At 39.1% G+C, this 17,344-nt stretch overlaps 1 protein-coding gene across 1 annotated transcript in view; it reads left to right on the forward strand.

Moving 5' to 3' along the window:
* The window catches only part of SYN2 (synapsin II), a 175,501-nt gene that overhangs the window by 13,319 nt on the left and 144,838 nt on the right, over window positions 1-17,344 (forward strand). The gene's annotated exons all lie outside the window — the stretch shown is intronic.

The following is a 17,344-nucleotide window of genomic DNA, read 5'->3' on the forward strand; positions in this document are numbered from 1 at the left end:
TTTAGTCTTCATATTTTGCAGTCAATCTTTATCATTTGAAGATGAAATAGAAGTTTCTAAAGTATTATTTTCCCCCCAAGGAAATAGTGAGGAAGGATGGAGGATGTGGTTGGGTAGCTTTAGGGACTGAATAGACTTTGTTAAGCTTTTTATCACTTTACCAAATGATTAGTTTCTTTCTGCCCAAGTCCTTTTCCTAGAGAATGAAGCACAGCAAAAAGAAGAGTAAAAACAACATGAACATGGCAAAAGCATGGGCCGTGTTCAGAGGCAGTAAGTGATTTGATTGAGGCAGTGGGTTAAGATATGGAGGAATCATGAGCTGATCCTGGAATAGTAGATTAGGATCCAATAAGGACAACCTTAAATGCAAAACTCAGAGGTAGTCAGTGGGGAATAGTGAAGGTTTTGGAACAGGGGAGTGATTTGATCAATGCCGTAAGGTAAGGTTTATCTGGGGACACTGTAGAAAATGGGGAGGAGGAAGAACTTGTGCAGGGCTGGAGACCAATTTAGAGGCATGTTTTGGTTTTCCATCTATGAGAGACTGGAGGCTTCTAATAGGACCATGGCCGTGGAAAAGAAGGAGTGGATACAAGGATGTCAGAGAGTATAGTCCCAGGCTGGAGGAGCTCTGGGACCTTATGACCTTCAGTCTGTTATATCTCCCAGAGGTTTGTTTTCCCTGTAAACTTTTTAAAAGTTGAAGTATAAAAGTGCACAAATACTAATAGTTCAATGAGTTTTTACAAAGTATAAAGTATGACCCAAGTCAAGATATACAACATATCCAGCACCTGCTAAGCTTATAACCCCCTTCGGTCATTACTTCTCCTTCCTCAACAGGTAACCACTATTTTGGCTTCCTTCAATATATGTTAATTTTGCCTGGTTTTGAGCTTTCTATAAATAGAATCATGCAGTACAAACTCTTTTGTGTCTGGCTTCTTTTGTTTGACATCATGTTTATGAGATTTTTCTGTTTTCTGGTACGGAGCATTAGTTCATTCTTTTTCAGTGCTCATTTGTATTTCATTGTATGAATATATCACAATTTATTTATGCATTCTGCTGTTGATGGATGCTTAAGTTGTTCCCAGTTTGGGAACAACTATGAATAATGCTGCTATGAACAGTTCCTTTACATGTCTTCCGGTGAATATAAGCTCTTGTTTCCTACCCAGGAGTAGAATCTGCTGGGTTATAGGGCATATGCAAGTTCAGCTTTAGTAGATACTACCAAATACTTTATAGAGTTTTACAGAGTTTACCAGCTTTCACTGCTGTTAGCAGAGTTTAAGAGTTCCTCACCAATACTTGTGTCTTAGTTAGGTTGGGCTGCTATAATAAATACCATAGGCTGGGTGGCTTAATGAACAGTTACTTATTTCTAACAGTTCTGGAGGCTAAAACTCCCAGATCAGGATGCCAGCATGATCAAGTTCTGTTGAAAGTCCTCTCCCTGGCTTGTAGATGCCGTCTTTCTTTATCCTCACATGGCAGAGAGAGAAAGAGCTCTGGTCTCTTCAACTCCTTATGAGGGCACCAATTCCATCATAGGGGCTCCATCCTTACAGCTTATCTAAATCTGATTACCTCCCAAACTCCCCACCTCCAAATACCATCACATTAAGGATTAGGGCTTCAACATATGGATTTTGGCAAGGGACAAAAAGATTCAGTCCATAATAACTCAGTATTGTAGTATTTTAAATGTCAAAGGCTTTTATGTTATAAGAAACTTGAACAGAGAGGGCTATATCTAGCATAAAGGAAGAAAGGAACTACATTCTTCCCTCTGTATCCACAGGGGATTGGTTCCAGGCCCCCCCCCAGCAAAATCCATGGATGCTCAACTCCCTTGTATAAAAAGGTGAAGTATTTACATATCACCTATGCACATCCTTCTGTATACCTTAAATCATCTCTAGATTACGTATAATACCTAGCACAATATAAATGCTATGTAAATAGCTGCTGCATGGCAAATTCAAGTTTTGCTTTTTGAAAATTTCTGGAATTTTTTTCCAAAATATTTTTGATCCCCCGTTGGTTGAATCTGCAGATGCAGAATCTCAGATACAGAGGGCCGACTGTACTGGTTATTGAAGGCCTGACACATACCAGATACTGCCTAGGTGCTTTTACTTAACATTGTCTCATTTAATCAAGATAATACTCATGTAAACTGTGTGATCAGTGTTATCATATTGATTTTACAGGCCAGAAAACTGAGACTCACAGGTTCGGCAGCTCATATTTGCTGTCTAGAATCCAATCTAGATCTGCTTGAATCCAAACAATGACATCACATAAAACTGCAGTTTGTCAGTGAGGTGTTTTCGGTTTTTTGGTGGATAGAGGAGGCTCTTCTTGGGGACCCTGAAGTCCCATCATATAGGTAGTCCCCTTCTGAGACTTAGTACTTAGCTGACCCTGTAAACAGCAGCCTCCCAACCAGGCACCTCCCCCGCCTTGTGCCCTCTCTGCTTCCCCACTGAATCACTTAGAAGCCGATCATTAAGACTGTCTCAAGGTAGATATTATACTGGCGCACCCTCTGCTCCAGCTGGCAGGATGACGGAAGAAGCGCCCATGGAATTTTTAACCCTAGCCAAGCCTCTTATTTCTCTCTCTTACCAGCTTTCTTCCTGTAGCTTTTTTCCCCCTCAAGACTAGGAAGACAGGAATGACATATCATAGAAAGAGCTAGAAGGCAGGAGACCTAGGTCCTGACCCTAATACTAAATTGTATGCTTTTGAATATCACATCTACCTGCTCTTGACCTGGGGTATTTTTTGCTTTTTTTTTTTTTTTTTTAATTTGTCAATTTGTCAAGGTTTTTTTTCCTCTATTATTTATTTATTTTTAAAATTTATTTTATATTTTTGGCTGCGTTGGGTCTACGTTGCTGTGTGCGGGCTTTCTCTGGTTGCGACAAGTGGGGGCTTCTCATTGAAGTGGCTTCTCTTGTTGCGGAGCACGGGCTCTAGGCGCGCGGGCTTCAGTAGTTGTGGCCCGTGGGCTCTAGAGCGCAGGCTCAGTAGTTGTGGCGCATGGGCTTACTTGCTCCTCGACATGTGGGATCTTCCCAGACCAGGGCTCGAACCCATGTCCCCTGCATTGGCAGGTGGATTCTTAACCACTGCACCACCAGGGAAGCCACGGGTTTTCTAATTTGTAGAAAGAGGGCATTGGACTGGGGTTAGTGGTTACGTGGGCCGTCCTTAAGGTTTACTGTGGGAAAACTCAAGCAGAAGATACTTTGAATCCTCTGTATATTATTATAAACAGAGCAGCTCTGGTTTTATTTGTTGTGTATGTATTGAGCTTCCTCCTGAGATTTTAAAGTGAAAGATTATAGGACAAGTACATGCTTGAAATACAGTAGACTAGGTGATATCTACTAGGTCAGTGTATCACTTTGTGAAAACCTTATGAAAGATTATGAGTGACAAAACTGAAACGAGCAAAATTTTCACCCTTTACATTTTTTAAAAATATGTATACAAGGTTTCCTCTTTCCTCTGTGGTCATGCTTTCCTCTGACCACTGTGAGGGAATGGAGGGGGTATAATGAATTTTGCCTAGGGTAGGAGGTTGGGGAAGGATTCACCAAAGAGGAGGCATCTAAGCTGGACTTAAAGGAAGAGTAGAGTTTCACTAGGTGGATTAGGAGATTGGGGAGATAAGGCATTTCAGGTAGAGAAATAAGGCAGGAAGACATGAAAAAACATTGCTATTTTGGAAATATTGTGTTCTTGGTATAGATATTGTATATGATGGAAAGGGAAAGAAGGAGGAAAGCTAGGCGACAAGGCCTCTTTGTAAAGGGACTTGAACATTTGAGGGCTAATGAAGAAGTGTAAGTATCATTTGAATTAGCCCTGCTTCATTCATTTGGGGCTCCTTTAGACTCAGGATCCCTGATCCACACAGCAGTGTTTCTGCATAGGAGCTATGGCAGCGGTGATGCTCACATACTCAGAAGTGACTTTGAATAGAGGGAACCTTGGTGGCCTGGGTCTACATTAATTTCTTCTTCTTAATTGGCTCAGAGTGCTGGATATATATGTGTAATACTTGTGTAAAACGAAAGGGTAGGGGGTGGGGGAGGCTCTGCTGCTGGGCAGTGACTTTCCACACTGTGATAAACTCAGTGGTGTCCTTTCCATTTAAACTCATCATCAGGGGTGGAAGTGGAAGATTGTAATTTTACCTCCTGTGTGAAAAATTAGAGTCAGGCTTGTGGCTCCGACTTCCCAGCTCTTCTCCATAATGGATCTCCTCATTCTGTCCCTGGAAACGTATGTTTATTTGTAATGTATTACATTCGTGGTAATTGGAGCAGCGTGGCTTTTCATTCTCCTGTCAAACACTCGTCTCCCTGCCTAGAGAGCCTCAGAGCCTGATAATAATGAGCCTATGAATTGCATTAGGTTAGGAATCAGGTTCCCAGTTAAACATGTATGAAGGGTGTCTCACCCATTTGCTCTCTTTTTCTCGTTTGTGCCCTTGAGATGTCCCTATATCCCATGAGTCCTATCCTGGTTGAGGACAGGTTTCAGATTGGGGCACAGTGTCTGCCCAGTTGGGGCCAATGTCAGCTTCATCCATTTTACAAAATAGCGAGAAGGAGTGAGCTGACATTGACTGAAAAGTTACTATGAGCAGGCACTTCACATACATTACCTCATTGACTCCTTACACCTTAAAAGAGCTGTTATCACCATTTTACATATGAAAAGATAGTTAAGTAACTTCCCCAAAGTTGCATATAGCTGGAAAGTGGTAAGTGAGGATTTGAATCTTTGTCTGAATTCAAAACTCATGTTTTGTCCATTTCATGACTCTGAAAGCAGAATAATTCTGCTAATAGAGTCATAGCAATTTTGTAGCTCGATGGAAAAATTATAGGTGGGGGGCCTTTAGGCATTAGAGCCAGAAAAGAGGCTTTGGAGAATCAACACTAAAGGCTAATCAGAAGAGTAGCCTTATAAAGTATAGAGTGTAAAGAGTTAAAGCAATTCTAGTACTTTCCTCACTTTGGGAATGAAACACATTATGCTGTGGCCAGTGGTAAGTTTAGATAATATCCAGGTGTGAGGCAGAGTAGGAAGCAAGAGAGTGATATGATACGTAGCTGGGGCTTTTTTTAAACACTGAGGTATAATTTGCATGCCATAAAATTCACCTTTCTGAAGTGTACAATTCATTGGTTTTAGTATGCTTATGAGATTGCATAACCGTCACCACTATCTAATTCCATACTGTCTTCATCACTCCAAAAAGAAACCCCATACCCATTAGCAGTCATTCCCCAAACCCCCTTCCCCCAGCCCCAGGCAACTGATTATCTACTTTTTGTCTCTATGGATTTGCCTATTCTAGACATTGAATATAAATGGAATTATATAACATGTGACTTTTTCTTCTTCTGCGTCCAGCTTCTTTCTCTTAACATAATGTTTTCAAGGTTTATCCGCATTGTAGCATGGACATAAGAAAGAACTAAGTAAATAGCACTTAGTAGTACTTAGTTCTTTTTTATGGAATTTTATTCCTCTATTCCTTTTTGTAATATTCCATTGTATGGATGTACCGTATTTTATTTATCCATTCATCAGTTGATGGATATTTGGGTTTTTTCCACTTCTGTGCTATTATGAATAATGCTGCTATGAACATTTGTGTACAAGTTGTTATGTGAACATGTTTTCAGTTTTCTTTTTTTTTTTTTAACATCTTTATTGGAGTATAATTGCTTTACAATGGTGTGTTAGTTTCTGCTTTAGAACAGAGTGAATCAGTTATACATATACATATGTTCCCATATCTCTTCCCTCTTGCATCTCCCTCCCTCCCGCCCTCCCTATCCCACACCTCTAGGTGGTCACAAAGCACAGAGCTGATCTCCCTGTGCTATGCAGTTGCTTCCCACTAGCTATCTATTTTACGTTTGGTAGTGTATATATGTCCATGCCACTCTCTCTCTTTGTCACATCTTACCCTTCCCCCTTCAGTTTTCTTATGTATATACCCAGGAGTGGAATAGGAGTAACTCTATGTTTAACTTTTTGAGGGACTGCCAAACAGTTTTCCAAAGCTGCTGTGCCATTTTATTTTTTATTTTTATTTATTTATTTATTTTTTGCTGTGCCATTTTACATTCCCACCAGTAATGTATGATGGTTCCACTTTTTTCTTAAAAATAAATTTATTTATTTATTTATTTATTTATGGCTGCGTTGGGTCTTTGTTGCTGCACGCAGGCTTTCTCTAGTTGCGGTGAGGTGGGGGCTACTCTTCATTGTGGTGCGCAGGTGTCTTATTGCAGTGCGCTGGCGTCTCATTGCCGTGGCTTCTCTTGTTGCAGCATGGGCTCTAGGCGTGTGGGCTTCAGTAGTTGTGGCTCGCGGGCTCTAGAGCGCAGGCTCAGTAGCTGCGGCGCACGGATTTAGTTGCTCCGCGGCATGTGGGGTCTTCCTGGACCAGGGCTCAAACCCGTGTCCCCTGCATTGGCAGGCGGATTCTTAACCACTGCGCCACCAGGGACGTCCCGTGATGGTTCCATTTTTTTTCCCCACATCCTCGACAACATTGTTATTGTACTTTAAAAAATTATTATTCTAGCCATCTTAGTGTGTATAAAGTGGTATCTCATTATGTTATTTATTTGCATTTCCCTAATGATTAATGATGCTGAGCATCTTTTCATGTGATTATTGACTATTTGTATATCTTATATGGAGAAATGCCTATTGAAATACTTTCTTATTTTTAATTGGGTTAATTGGGTTGGTTTGAGTTTTTTGTTGGTGAGTTGTAAGAGTTTTCTTTATATGTTCTAGTTACAAGTACCTTACCAGAATATGATTTGCAAATATTTTCTCCCACTTAGTGGGTTATCTTTTTACTTTTGATAGTGTTTTTTGAAGCACAAGCAAAATTTTAAAATTTTGATAAAGTCCAGTTTATCTATTTTTTCTGTTGCTTGTGCTTTTGGTTTATGTCTAGGAAATCATTGCCTAATTCAAAGTCACCTGTTTTCTTCTAAGAGTTTTATAGTTTTATCTCTTACAGTTAGGTCTTTGATCCATTCTGCATTAATTTTTATAAGTATAAATTTTATGATATAAGGTAGGAGTCCCACTTCATTCTTATACATGTGGATATCTATATTTCCCGGCACATTCATTGAAAAGGCTCTTCTCTCCCCATTGAATTGTTTTGGCACCCGTGTTGAAAAATCAACTCATTATAGAATTTTGGATTCATTTTTGGATTTTCAGTTCTATTCTGTTGATGAGATGGATTCCAGTGATCTACTGTCTATCCTTATACCACTACCACAGTCTTCATTACTGTAGCTTTGTAGTAAGCTTTGAAATTGGAAAGCATGAGTCCTCCAACTTTGTTCTTTTTGTTCTTTTCTAAGATTTTTGGCTATTCTTGGTTCATTGAATTTTCTTATGGATTTTAGGGTCAGTTTGTCAATTTCTTTTATTTATTTTTATTTTTATTTTTTTTGGCTGTGCCATGTGGCTTGTGGGAGCTTAGTTCCCTGACCAAGGATTGAACCTGGGCCCTGGCAGTGAAAGCGCTGAGTCCTAACCACTGCGCCGCCAGGGAATTCCCTGTTAATTTCTTTTAAAAAGGCAATGGGGATTTTGATAGGGATTGCATTGAATCTGCAGATTAATTTGAAGAATATTGGCATCTATGAAGTCTTCCAGTCCATGAACACTGCTGTCTTTCCATTTGTTTTGATCTTCTTTAGTTTCTTTCAATAATGTTTTGTAGTTTTCAGTAGTCTTCCTTTTAAACATTTGTTACCAATAATTTTATTCTTTTTGATGCTGTTATAAATGGAGTTGTTTTCTTAATTTTTTAATTAGTCATTACTAGTATATGGAAACACAACTGATTTTTTATATTGACTGTGTATTGTGCAACCTTGCCGAACTCGTTTATTAGCTCTAATAGAATGTGTGTGTATATGTGTATTCCTTAGAATTTTTTATATACAAGATCATGTCATCTACAGATAGCAGTAGTTTTACCTCTTCCTTTCCAGTCTGGAAGCATTTTATTTCTTTTTCTTGCCTAATTGTCCTGGCTAAAATCTCTAGTACAATGCTAAGTAAAAGTGGAGAGAGCAGACATCTTTGTCTTATTCCTGGTCTTTGGGGGAAAACTTTCAGTCTTTCACCATTAGTATAATGTTAACTGTGGTTTTTTTCATAGATGCCTTTTATCAAGTTGAGGAATTTCCTTTTGATTCCTAGGTTGCTGAGAGTTTTTTATGATGAAAATGTATTGGGTTTTGTTAAATGCTTTGTCTGTGTCTATGATCATGTGGTTTTTGTCCTTTATTAATATTGTGTATTATATTGATATTTATGTGTTGAACCAAACTTGCGTTGCTGGCATGAATCTCACTTAGTCATCACATATAATCCTTTTTTCCCCCTGAGGTGTTTTTTTTTTAATTGAGGTCTAGTTGATGTACAATATTATGTAAATTTCAGATATACAACAAAGTGATTCACAATTTTTAAAGCTGTATTCCATTTATAATTATTATAAAATATTGGCTATATATAATTCTTTTTATATATTGCTAGATTTGGTTTGTTAGCATACTGTTTGTAGCTGGAGCTTTTTGCAAAGTGTTTTTAGTAGATCTGACATTATACAGAGAGAAATAGAAGGTGCCTCACATTTTACCAACTGCTGCGTGCTGCTACCATGCTAAAGGCCTTACGTATGCGCTCTTATTTAAACTTCTAGGTAGTGGTGTCCCTGTCTTGCAGATGAGAAAACAAAGAGGCAAAAAAAATTTTTGTTTTGGTTTAGCACTTATCTTCTCTTAAATAGGGATTGATACTGCAAGGAAAAGAAGTAAGGCAGAGCCAAATAGCCAGATAAAGCAGCGGGTTTTTTGAAGGTGTGTTATAAGTTATAAAGCTAGTTTTATGTATGTAATAACAGAACTGGACCCATCGTGGGTATAATCATAGGCTAGAGATCTTATATAAGGTGAAGGGCTGGGCATAGAAAGAAATACAAGTTTTTCTTGGTTGTATGGCCACCCTTTTTTGATATCAGATAGGATCAGGCCTTAACCCTTAAATGAAAACCATCTTTAAGCCTCAGGGTTAAAGAAGACAGTTTTCCTGCCCGTAACTAGTTAGTGTTGTAGTGTGGATGACATGTAAGCTGTACAGTGATGTTCTGGGCCTCTAGCAATGCCCACATTTACCAGGTGGGCATTGGTGTTGGGGGAGCCTGGAATCCTTATTGTATACTTGGTTAATAATAATAAAGTATGGAATGATTAAGTATAAAGTATGCCGATTTGGGACACCAGTTGATGATTTGGGAGATTTGTGCCCGTGTTTGGGGAGCAGAGATTCCCTGGGTGTTCAACAGCTGGATTACCATGAATTAGTATTTCATGGGGATTCAGCTTCCAAAGATGATTGGAATTTGATGAGAGATTGCCTGGCAAGTGTGTAGTTGCAGACAGAAAAGGCAGTGAAAGTAGACTTTAGAGTGGAAAAGTTGGCGGTAGGAGGTCTTCGTATTAGCAAATTAATCTAGTTCTGATGAATATGAGAGAAAAATGGTTAACACAAAATTCTGCATAGTGATTACTTCTGATGGAAGCCAAGGTGAGGCAGGAGGGTATGGTAGAGAGCTTTAATGGTATTGGTAGGTTCTATTTCTTAAAATGAGAGGTAGATCCATGAGTGTTCTTTTTATTAGTAGGCTTTATAACTTCTCTGTATATCACATTTCAAAATATATCCAATATTTCTTCAAAAAAGGGGGAGATGAAAGAAAAACAGGTGGAAGAATAAAGGAAGAGAATCAAGTCCCAGCAAGGAACTAATGCCAGGCAGCCTTTGCTTAATATATGTCGTGTTATAGTGATCTTGCCCATTTAGAGTTATTAGGGGAATATATGTTTCTCTCTTCGCTTCCATGACTTATAAGTAAAAGGTAATTTCCTAGAGCTAAGCTTTGGGAAGAGGAGAAGAAAATGAAGCTTTGAAACAGATTTTGTTTCTGTTTCTCAGGGGAGAAAGTGGTAGGTGTGGGAGTGGGAGCTCATGTGTCCAGGCACCAAACTTGGCAGACAGCTCCCTCAGAGCAGATGGAGTGAGGATTTCATAGCCTGACAGACTGACTCAGACCTGCCTCCCTGCAGGCAGCCACTACTGGGGATGGCTTGAATCTCTGTCAGAAGCTGCAGGATCATGTTATTTCTCCTTCGACTCTAGCAGTGGCAAACTCTAACCTTCCTGGACGAAGAGCTGCCCAGGACTCAGGCAGACCAAGTGTTTGGGCAAGGAGCTGAGTATTGATATCTGACCTCTGTTGTTTGCAGGGACAGTGGCTTTGGTGGAATGGACATTTCTTAGATTGAAGTGTTTAAGCAGAGGCTGTTAACTCCCGGTGGATGACTCCCTCAATCCATGTTGCTTTAGGGAGGATTTTTACATTGAATTGGATTGCCTGTGTGTTCTCCAAGCTTCTTTTCTGCCTGGAGATGATGAGAAATGTGAATTGGAAGCTTCTATATAGTCCATGATTGGTTTAGTGAGGTCAGCATAGGAAAAAACCCTGGGAAAGACTTAGAATTATTGCCTAAGATGTAAACAGCTTTCCGGAAATGACAGATCTTGCTGCCAGTCAGGATTTTAGCAACCAGTGAAGATGAACATGTGCTGGATTAGGGCCACAGCCTTTTAGTTGGTGTTCTTGCCTTTAGTCTCTCCCCTGCCAATTTAGACTACAAATGCTGCCAGGCTTTTTTCCCTGAAAGCCTACTTTCATCATGGCACTCTCCATTCAGGTAGCTCCAGTAGCTGCCGCTCTGCATCAAGTCTAGGCATGCTGTCTGGCTTTGAAATGTGTTATATCTGGCCTTCTTCTCTAGCTAAAACCTACCTACCTGTCCTGTAAGTCTTAGCTCTATTTCTTCTTCCTTCAAGCTAGCATCGATCACCGTCTTCTGTGCTCTATCAACCATATATAGTAATTTCTAAATAATGTAGTGATAAATTGTTTCATAATGGTTATTTGTATGTTAGTGTTGGACTATGAGCCCTTTGAAGTTATGGACCATGTTTCCTCCTCTTCCCCATGGTATTTAAGGTGGCGCTGGGCACATGTCAGTACATTTTGTTAAATTATTAAACACTGAAAGTTTTGTAAGTAATAACTAGTGTTTGTATATTATTTTAGGGTTTACAAATGCTTTTACATTTATTATCTCACTTAATTCTTCCAGAAATTTTGTGATAGTCCCATTTAAAGATGAAGAAATTGACTCTTAAAGAGATGAAGCTCAGCTCGGTGCTCTGTGACAACCTAGATGGGTGGGATGGGGGTGGGGAGGGAGGTCCAGGAGGGAGGGGAGATATGTATACATATAGCTGATTCACTTCATTGTACAGCAGAAACTAACACAGCACTGTAAAGCAATTATACTCTGAAAAAACAAAAACAAAAAACAAACAAACAAAAAAATCACACATTTAGTATTATTGCATTGGTAAAAATACAATCATACTTAGAAAAAAAATAAGAAAAATACATTAAAAGACTGTTAAAATAAGCTTTGTTTAGGGATTACAGGTGATTTATTTTCAGCTTTTTTATTTTCATAAATTCTTTATGTATTACTTTTAGAGGGTAAGAAGGTGAACTAAAAGGAATAAAAATAACTTACTACTAAAAAAAAAAAAAAAAAAAAAAAGACTTGATATAATTTGTCCAAGGTCTCACAGTTGCTAACTGGTAGACAGAACTGGAGTCCAAGTTTTTAGTTCTGTTGAAAATGCCGACTTACCTCAGGTTTTCTTAAAATCCCAGTTTTCTTTAAGGGATTTGTAGACATTGTTATTCAATACCATGGAAATATGCTGGGAGTGCAATGAAAAAGTACTGTCTTCCTGTGAACTAGACAGTTATAAAAGATGTTATGAATGTTTCAGACTCAAATGGATCTGAAGAAGGAAGGTGTAGTGGGTTGAATAGTGTCCCTCATATCTATCCATCACCTCAGAATGTGACCTTTTTTGGAAATAAGGTCTTTGCAGAAGTGATTAGTTAAGGATTTTGAGATGAAATCATCCTAGATTTAGGGTGGGCTCTAAATTCAATGACTGGTGTCCTTATAAGGAGAAGAGAGGACACAGAGAGGAACAGGGACGTAAAGGCCTTGTGAAGTTAGAGGCAGAGATTGGAGCTAGGTAGCTACACGCCAGGGAACAGCAAGGATTGCTGATAGCCACTAGAAGCTGGAAGGAGCAAGGAACCAATGGTCCCCTGCAGCTTTCAGAGGGAACATAGCCCTGCCAACACCTTGATTTCAGATTTCTAGCCTCCAAACCTGTGAGAGAATAAATTTTGACTGTTTTAAGCAATGATGTTTGTGCTGATTTGTTACAGCAGCCTTAGGAAACTAATACAGAAGGGAAGAAAAAATGATTACCAAAAGTCTCTTATATACCAGCCTTGTTCTAGGTACTATAATATGTTATTTTACTTTATCTCTCAACAGCTTTATGTAGGTAGGGGTTATTTATCCATATTTTATGATCAGAAAAATAAGATTCAGAAAGGTAAAATAGAAAACTCATGTTTCAAAAGTATTCTATCATTCTGTTTTCAGCTATATATCAATACTTTCTTCTTCTGTTGGTTGCCTGAGGAACTTACTTTGTGGTCCTCACAGTGACTGGGCACTGAATTGTGATGGTCTGTCCCTACTAGATTAGTTAAAGATGTGAATGGTGGATTAGTCAAAAGAGGGCTGGAAGTCTCATATGACCTTTTTTCTGGGCCTGACTTTTAGCCTCTCTCCCCCAACATCTTTACCTACATATTCACTCAGCCTTCATGAAACTTTCCTAGATTCCTCTTTACCTAATAATTGTCTCTCTCTCTCTGTCTTTCTCTCTCTCTTTCATCTGAAACTCCATAACAGTTTATCTACTGAATTTTACTATGCTTATCATAGTCTATATTTTATTATGTGATTTCTGCCTATGTCTTACTCTCCCAGGTGCATTGTCAGCTTCTTGAGGATGAGGATCTTGTCTTGTTCATTTTTATATCTTCCGTATTACCTACTGGGAATCCTTACTCATAACATCTGCTAATTAATTGTTAGTTGGATTTCTGTTTTCCTCTTCTCCCTCTTCTCCAGTTTTCAGGTTCCAGTGCCAACTTTTGGAAGGCAAAGTTCATCTTTGGTTTCTTCCTATCTTCCTTTTCAGTGACGTTATTATCCTTGTGTACCTCATACCCTCTTTGGGCCTTGTTGTCCGCTGACTCTCATTTAATTCTGTTCTGAAGTGTTGCTATGCTGTATTCTAAATAAGTTTATAAGAGGTCTATCATAACATTTTCACAATGTTATAATCATGTTAGATGCCTGCCTCCCAAACTACAAATTTCTCTAAAAGAAGGGTTTTTCTTGCCCATTCTAATACCCAAAATGCCTAGTTTTTTGCTTCACATTCATTAAATGTTGGTTGAGTGAGTAAATTAATGGTGTTTTACTTCCTAGGATGTCTGTATTTTTCTAGGAAAACTGGTAGCCTGATAGGCCTTCCAAATCCAGTTGAATTTGGTGGTAGAATTTTTAAAAATATTAACAAGTATTGATGTAGAGGTCTGGGTTGGGAGCCTTTTGATTCCCCTAATATTCAACCTTATAGGTTACCCTCTATTTTAGATGGCTGGTCCTGCCAGGTATAGATGTGAAGTAGATCATAAGGCCAAGATCATCTTGAAAACTGATGCTGAAACTCTCCATATGGAGCAGACTTATTTCCTGGAGAGTTTTGTGAAGCTGTCTTTTCATGAAAATAGCTTTTAAGAAGCAAAGCACAACATTTTAAGCTTCAGATAATTCAAGGCTTAGAGGTGGTTGAGAGCCTCTTTTTTTTTTTTTTAATTAATTAATTATTTATTTATTTTTGGCTGTGTTGGGTCTTCGTTTCTGTGTGAGGGCTTTCTCTAGTTGTGGCAAGCGGGGGCCACTCTTCATCGCGGTGCGCGGGCCTCTCACTATCGCGGCCTCTCTTGTTGCGGAGCACAGGCTCCAGACGCGCAGGCTCAGTAGTTGTGGCTCACGGGCCTAGTTGCTCCGTGGCATGTGGGATCTTCCCAGACCAGGGCTCGAACCCGTGTCCCCTGCATTAGCAGGCAGATTCTCAACCACTGAGCCACCAGGGAACCCGAGATCCTCTTTTATAGTTTCTTCCTCTAGGGGAGTAACGTAGCATGAGAGAAAGAACACTGACGTGGGGGTCACAGTGCAAGTTCTGGTCCCAGATATGAGTGTAATTAGTTATATGATTATAGTGGACTTCTATTGTTTTTGCCTTCCAGTGTCCATTTCCCCTTCTTTTAATACCAATGCCCAGATTTTCCTCTGGAGAGCCATCTTCTCCCTAGAACTCAGGTCTTATGCTTTGGGCAGAGCCCACTTCATCCCTGGCTTCAAGGATGGACATGTGATTCATGCCTTGCTAATTAGAGTATTATATTTTTCTGATCATGGAGATTGATTTAGGAATGAGCAGCAATCTCAATTTGGATCTATGACTGACTTTTGATCAATTTTTTTTAGAGAAAGTATGTATTCTTTTTATATTGGGTATGAACCTGGGAAGATGTAAGACTGGGGTCCTCAGGAGAAGTTCTGCCTGGGAATGAAGCCAAACAGAGATGAAAAGCAACCAGATCCTCTAAACTCCTAAAATCTGTTGAACTCAAAACCTGGACTTTTCATATATGTGAATTAGTAATTTTATTTTTGCCTAGTTTACTTTTGCAAGTCACCTGAAAAGGTGACTTTAAACAAGCTTTTCAGGACTTCCCTGGTGGTGCAGTGGTTAAGAATCCGCCTGCCAATGCAAGGGACACGGGTTCGAGCCCTGGTCCGGGAAGATCCCACATGCCACGGAGCAACTACGCCTGTGCGCCGCAACTACTGAGCCTGTGCTCTAGAGCCCAGGAGCCACAACTACTGAAGCCTACATGACACAACTACTGAAGCCCGCGCGCCTAGAGCCTGTGCTCCACAATAGGAGAAGCCACCGCAGTGAGAAGCCCGCACACCACAACGAAGAGTAGCCGCCGCTCGCCGCAACTAGAGAAAGCCCACACGCAGCAACGAAGACCCAACACAGCCAAAAATAAATAAATAAATAAATTTATTAAAAAACAAACAAGCTTTTCTGAGCCTTTATTTTAGTATCTTTAAAATGAGTACACTGGGCTCATTAAGAGGTAGATTTACTTCTATGTTGATACCTGTTTGAAATAAACTAGATTTTTTTCCATTGGAATAACCCAGGTTGGTGGTCTGGATGTTCTTGGTGCTACTAAGTTGTGTTTCCCTGTTGTTAAATCTGACTACTGATATTTCAGTGGATTTATAAAATGATAGCATTGTCACTTATGTCTGTAAACTTGACCACATATTTTAGCCTCTGAGTTTTAGTTTCCTCTTTTAGGGTGCTGATGCTGATAGCTGTCTTGTTCAACTCACAAAGTCAAATGGTGGAATGAAATCAGAGGGTCAGAAGAGAAGTATAATTTTGACTATAGAGGATAGGTAGGATTCAGATGAGAAGAGAGGTAAGGCATGAACATGAATGATGTGAGCAAAGGCAAAAAACAATGAGAATTCTTCTGTAAGTGAAACTTGTTCACATTCCTGGTGGAATATTGTATTTCATTCTGTCTTTCCCACTACATGAATAATTAGGGTACTGAAAGATTTGAAATAAGATCTTTGTGGGAAAGTAAAGTGTTCCAGAAATATGACTGAAAACTTAGTAACTGTCTATAATTATCTTGTTCTGTCGAAACAATTCTGAGCAATGGTTTTCCATTCTTTCAGAGGAGAGAACTAGGCGAATTGGTATGAGATATTTGGAGTCTAATGAAGACATTTGGTGAAACGTTAGAGCCCCTCAAAATAGGAGGACTCTCTTTATCTTGAGTCATGATCATCTAGTTTTACGGAAATATTTGGAGGCACTGAGGTTTCTAGATGAGCATTTGGCATCCCTTTTAACTATAAGTCTACCTGGTTGTGGTTCTTGTCATGAACTACAGATATTTCTGCTATTGGGGAATAAGAACAATACCTATAAACAAGTTTTCTATATTTTATTGTACTTTATGGCATTAGGAGTATGGAATTCATGGGACTTTAGAGCTGAAAGAGTAAGAATAATAGAGCAAATGTTTATTGAGTACTAGTTGTGTGCTATCCACTGTGCTAATTTCTTTACATATATTAAAGATCTTCCTCGACTTATGATGGGGTTACATCTCGATAAACTTATGGTAAGTTGAAAATATTGTAAGCTGAAAATGCATTTAATACACCTAACCTACTAAACATCACAGCCTAGCCTGCCATAAATGTCCTTAGAACACTTACATTAGCCTACAGTTGAGCAAAATCATCTCACACAAAGCCTATTTTATAATAAAGTGTTGAATATCTCATGTAATTGAATACTGTACTGAAAGTGAAAAACAGAATGGTCTGTAGATACAGAATGGTTGTAAGTGCATCATTTGTTTACTCTCGTGTTCCTGTCGCTGGCTGGTTTTGGGAGCTGTGGCTCATTACTGCTGCCCAGCATCGTGGGAGAGCATCCTACCTGTCGCTAGCCTGGGAAAAGATCAAAATTCAGAATTCGATGTATGGTTTCTACTGAATGTGTATTGTTCTTGCACCATCGTAAAATCAGAAAATTGTCAAACCATCATAATTTGGGGACCATCTGTGACTAATTCTCACAGTTACCCTATAAAATAGGTACAATTATCATTCCTATTTTTTAAAATTGAAGTATAGTTGATTTACAATGTTTCAGGTGTATATATCATTCCTATTTTATGAGTGAGGAGATTGAAGATTAACAGGTTAAGAAATGTACCCCCAGGTCATGCAGCTAAGAAGTGGCAGAGCCAGAATAATTAAAAATCTGTAATTGTATGCCTTAAAGGTTATGTGGTCTGGGGGCTCCCAGCCTGGGCTCCTCGTAACCTAGAGTCACAGTCCCCTTTCCACCCAGTGTCATTCCACTGTACCACTACCAGGGGGCGGTACTTGTGGTGTAACAAAATCTGTGCTAAAAATGAAATTTAGAGGGAGTTTACTACATTTAGTATTTTAGTGTTTTTTCTTTTTAATTTTAACTTCAGTGACTGCTTAATGACTGAGATATGATTATAATAAATTAGGACTTTCAGCATTTTAAGATTTTTCTGATGCAATAAAAGAGAGTAAAT

Source organism: Eubalaena glacialis, chromosome 7, assembly GCF_028564815.1.
Source record: "Eubalaena glacialis isolate mEubGla1 chromosome 7, mEubGla1.1.hap2.+ XY, whole genome shotgun sequence".
Lineage (NCBI taxonomy): Eukaryota > Metazoa > Chordata > Mammalia > Artiodactyla > Balaenidae > Eubalaena > Eubalaena glacialis.